Below are 5,469 nucleotides of genomic sequence, written 5' to 3'. Positions count from 1 at the left end.
CAGTCTGCCTTCTGGTATTAGCACAATGACTGATGGTTTCGCCGGAGGCCTAGCTCAGGAAGTTATTCCAGAGATGGATACATTTTTATCAATGGTTTTATTTTCTTTTTACAGTTATAACCTGCCTCCTCCCATTTGCCTGAGGCAGCTTGCAATCAATAAAACAATAAAGTGCACAATAAAAGCCAAAGAGTGTCATTAGAGAGTAAGAATTCCAACAATATCTACAGCCTTTCCTCTCCCCTCCCCCCTTTTTTCTTTTGCTGTTCTAACAGCTGCCTTGAGCATATTGAAATGGCAATGTTGTATTTGTATTGTGGTTTGACTATGGGTGCTGTTCCATTTGCTATAATGCATCTGATGTGCAATTTTCTCCTGGAAAGGTGGTACATGAATAAATAGGTGACTGGATGGATTGATCTCATTCCCTTTAGATAAGAGAAGCTTAGAAATGAAGGTCTAACGGTCCAGGCTTTGTTTTTAAAAGATCTTATAAAATAGCAAAGTTCAGAGTTTCAATTCTCCAACCTCCTAGCTAGGGTTTTCCTGATCAAGGGGTCAGTGATTAGTCTGAATTCAAATCAGCCTCCGATGGGAAGAGGACTATACAAGCACCTTACTCAATCCTAAATCTAGGGAGACAAGACAGGGGCTGAGCCACATCTGCACATTGTAATCATTACTTATTCTCTCCACACAAGCCATTATTCATCCCATGAAATATACCCCATCCGTATTTCTTTTACAACATACGACTCAAGAGGCCAGAGACATGCCATCAATTTAATGGCTATCACTTCTGTAATTGTCCCTCAGCTGGCTCCCCAGAGATGTTTATCGTCAGATTCATATATATATATATATTTAAGGCAAATAAATGGTTGAGTCTTCAGTGTTGGTTCACCCATTTGCCACATCACAATAACATACATAATACACCCAACATGGAGGCAGAGGCTGACAATCGAAAGGACGTTTATTGTTCCCCCTCATTTGCTTGCCACCCTCTGAAGAACACATTTTCATTTAAAACATGAGGGTGGCATCTTTTAATACACCCCACACTGTGATTGGCCGAAAGCAAAGTGTTGTTCCAGGTGATAATAATAATAATAATAATAATAATAATAATAATAATAATAATAATTATTATTATTATTATTATTATTATATTATTATTATTATTATTATTATTATTATTATTATTATTATTATTATTTATACCCTACCCATCTGGCTGGGTTTCCCCAGGCACTCTGGGCGGCACCCAACTGAATATTAAAAACAATACAGCATTAGACATTAAAAACTTCCCTAAACAGGGCCGCCTTCAGTTGTCTTTTAAAACTAAAATAGTTGTTTATTGCCTTGACATCTGCTGGGAGGGCGTTCCACAGGGCAGGCGCCACTACTGAGAGCCCTCTGCCTAGTGGTGGGAAGACAGAAGCACAGATAAAGCAAAACTGAAGCCTAAAAATTAATGGTGTAAACTGTTCAAAAAGCTTTCACTGGGGTTGGTTGTTGTTTTTTTTGGCTCACGACTCTGAGCGGCTCCGAGTCCCACGCTATCCCTGCAAGAAGACTTTCATTCATTCTCACAGCCTGCTTAGTCTTCATTTCATTTTACTTTTTAATAGTTTTGAAACATAAGATTCAAGTGCAGTAAAATAGTTAATCGCCGCCGTGAATTGGTCTATCAATCTGTTATTGCTTTTGGTTTCATCTGATCTTCTGTACAGCAGATTGAGCAGATCTGCCACCCAAGCTCAAGGGTGGGAGGCAATGACCTTTTTCTGCTAGGATAAGAGGAAGAAACAGGCATGCTTTCTGCAAACCATGGATGATGCGAGCCAGGGCAGTCCATCACAAATACTGATGCTAAGAACAAAAACAAAACAGGCAGAATCCGAGACCAGGGAGAAGAGTCGGTGGAAGAAGACTGGAAAAAGTTCAAAGACTATTTACAGAATTACTGTAAAATTAATGAATGTTAGAAAAATGTTGGAATGGAGTTATATGGCTTTAGTAGAAATGTTATAAGGAATTAAGTATAAATAGATTAATAGAGTATTAAAGGAAAAAATACGGTTAGAATGTGTTAAGATAATTATAGGATAGAAAACAGAGGAAGATGGAAAGGAATTGCTGAAACAATTAAAAGAAGTGGAAGACAAAAAGGGAGGTGTGAGGAGGTCGTTGAAATAAGTGAATGAAAGATAAGATACTGAAATTGTTTGATGTGTTTTAAACTGTTTTTGTTTTGTTTTGTTAGTTTAATGTGTTAGTGTTATGTAGTGTTTTTGTATTGTGTTGTATTGTTCTTTTTTTTGTAGTGTTTAAATTGTTGGAAAAGTAATAAATATTATTTTCAAAAAAAAAAGAAAGAACAAAAACAAAACAAATACTGCTCCTTGAAGCTAGACACATCACTGTGCAACCACCACATTAGCTTGCTGTTAGGATCTGGCCGTGCTGTAAGGATTAAATAACACAATTCTGTGCTGATGAACAGCCAGCGCAAAACCAGGGATTTCCTTTGGACTAACTGCACTGAATATACAGCCAGAGTGTTTCCTAAAAATAGTATCCACTTGCAAAAAGAGGGACCAATTTTTTGCTGCTTTATCTGTTGTGTTTGGGGTTTGGGAATGGAACGAGAAGTGAAAAAGAGAGACTTCACTAGAATTTTTGAGAGGCTTTGCTGTTTATGTTACTGTGTCTCACCTAGAAGTGCGGGTGGTGGGAAGCTGTGGACTGGGGCAGATTTTGGATTCAAAGTCCGGCACTCTTCCACCTGTTACCTTCTGTTCTCCTCAGTTCACTACGTCATAGCAGCAATGCCCTTCAGGACTCCCTAGGCCATGGGTAGGCAAACTAAGGCCTGGGGGCCAGATCCCACCCAATCGCCTTCTAAATTTAAGGACCTACATTGGCTCCCAGTACGTTTCCGGGCACAATTCAAAGTGTTGGTGCTAATCTTTAAAGCCCTAAATGGCCTCGGTCCAGTATACCTGAAGGAGCATCTCCACCCCCATCGTTCCGCCTGGACACTAAGGTCCAGCGCCGAAGGCCTTCTGGCGGTTCCCTCACTGCAGGAAGTGAGGTTACAGGGAACCAAACAGAGGGCCTTCTCGGTTGTGGCACCTGCCCTGTGGAACGCCCTCCCACCAGATGTCAAAGAGAACAACAACTATCAGACTTTTAGAAGATATCTGAAGGCAGCCCTGTTTAGGGAAGTTTTTAATGTTTGATGCACTATTGTATTTTAATATTTTGTTGGAAGCCGCCCAGAGTGGCTGGGGAAACCCAGCCAGATGGGCGGGGTATAAATAAATAAATAAAATAACAATAAAAAAATCTGGCCCACGGACGGTCCGGGAATCAGCATGTTTTTACAATTTTTACATGAGTAGAATGTGTCCTTTTATTTAAAATGCATCTCTGGGTTATTTGTGGGGCATAGGAATTTGTTCCTTCCCCCCCGCAAAAAAAATATAGTCCGCCCCCCCCCAATGTCTGAGGGACAGTAGACCGGCCCCCTGCTGAACAAGTTTGCTGACCCCCTGCCCTAGGCTCATCACCCTAGTACATCAGAACCAGTCGTGCTGCCCTAAATTTGCTTTTGCTGTGGAGGGAGCCTTGGACCTATGTGAGTATTGCAGGGCTTTTTCAAAAACAAGCAATGGGAAGAGAAAACGCGTGGCCACTTCATACTGTCAACTGGCAACACCATGAATATTTCAGACACGTTTCTCCCCTGCACACCCCTTTTTTATAGGAGGGTTTTTCCCTCAAACACCTGAGTGGTTGAAAAATGTTTTGAATTCTTGGCGCTGCTTTGGCAAAAAGGGCTCATGCGTGGGCGTCCGTCACCTTCACATTTGTTATTTACCACCACACTTTTCCTCAGGAAAACGGTTCCTCAATGAAGGAGAGCAACCAATATCAAAACAGTGAGTTTATTTGCTTATCATCTTCTACCTTGGGCACTAGCATGTTGCTTCTCCACCTGAAAGGGGAGGGCAAAGCCCTAGAGAACACAGGACATAAGCTGAGGGGGAAGATTCAGAATTATGTTTTTTTATACCTGTGAAGGCTTCAAGAGCCTTAAAAAAAAAAAGTGTGGGGTTGCAAAAAACCCTGGTGGGATTGCTGAAAGGAGGCATGTAATACTTTGCCACAGGACCCTGGATGATGAGGGCTGCTGCTGCACCACAGAGACGAAGCAGGAGAGAAGGTTTGTGCTGGAGCTAGGTGGAAGAACAACATGGCTGTGGATTTGCATAGGCTGATATTCAACTGAGTTTTCAGAGGAAACCCACTGAAATTAATGGACACAACTAAGTTAGGTCAATTAAGTTCAATAGGTCTGTGCTGAGCAAAACATACTTGAATACCAACCATACGAGTTTGACCACGAGGGGGACAGGAGCTAGACATGTATAACTGGGTTTGTTTGCTGGGAGGTTATATGATGTGACAAAGCATTATCCCACACTTCCCCTCCACGTCACTTTCCTTAACGGAAAAAGGTCTGGTCTTTGGATGAAAGTAAATTTGTTAGACAAGGCCTCCCAGTCTACTGTAATTGCACAACCTGAATCTGATTGAATTCCACCAAAACACAGCTACCATCTGGAAGCACCCCCCGTTAGCTTTGTATATTTGGGAGTAGGCATGGGGGAATCTAGTATTTTAAGAAAGTGGGGGGGGGGGGAGAAAAACTGCTTCATAAAGTCTGAGAAACGCTTGATTAGCATTTTGTTAGAAAATGAGATCATCTCGATTAAGTGAACATTAGCAAATCATCTAAGTCAGGTTGACACATTTTATTTATTTCTATTTCAGCTTTCCTCTAAACTGCCCACGGTGGTGAACATAGTTCTTCACCCCCTCCCCATTTTATTCACCAAACGACCTTGTAAGGTAGTTTAAGTTGAGAGAATATTGTAGAACATAAATTTCTGGCGGGGAAAAGTAAAAAATGTTTGAGAGAGAAACATGACTTGATTTATTTCAGTACAAGAAAACAAAAGAAATTGAACATAGTGGTATTCCGTTTTAAATTTGCAAGGGGGTGGGAAACATCCCTGTGAGGAAGGTCTATAGAATGTGAAGAAGAATTTGTCACCATTTGGGCAGGATCAGATGCAAAGGTGAAAAACTGCGGTGTTATTTAAGTTATGCAACATTGCCACCTTGTGCTTATTCCTGTTAATTGCAGCTGTAACTTAATAGGCAAGATATATGACAAAGCAGGATTTACAAGGCTAGCTGTCAACAGATGCTGTAGAAGAGTGAACCTTTCCTTTGGTCAACAGGAATTAAACTAATATTGAATTTTAAAAATACAAAATCAATTTTTATATACTAATCAAACAGTGGAGAAAGCAAAGAGGGACAGCATATGTCATGTTTGCCTTCTGATGGTACTTCGTTTCTCTCAACTCACCCACTCCAAAGGCAAGA

The sequence above is a fragment of the Podarcis filfolensis genome (assembly GCF_964270895.1).
Source record: "Podarcis filfolensis genome assembly, chromosome: 3".
Taxonomy (NCBI): domain Eukaryota; kingdom Metazoa; phylum Chordata; class Lepidosauria; order Squamata; family Lacertidae; genus Podarcis; species Podarcis filfolensis.
The sequence above is the reverse complement of the archived record's forward strand: the minus strand, read 5'-3'. Positions refer to the sequence as shown.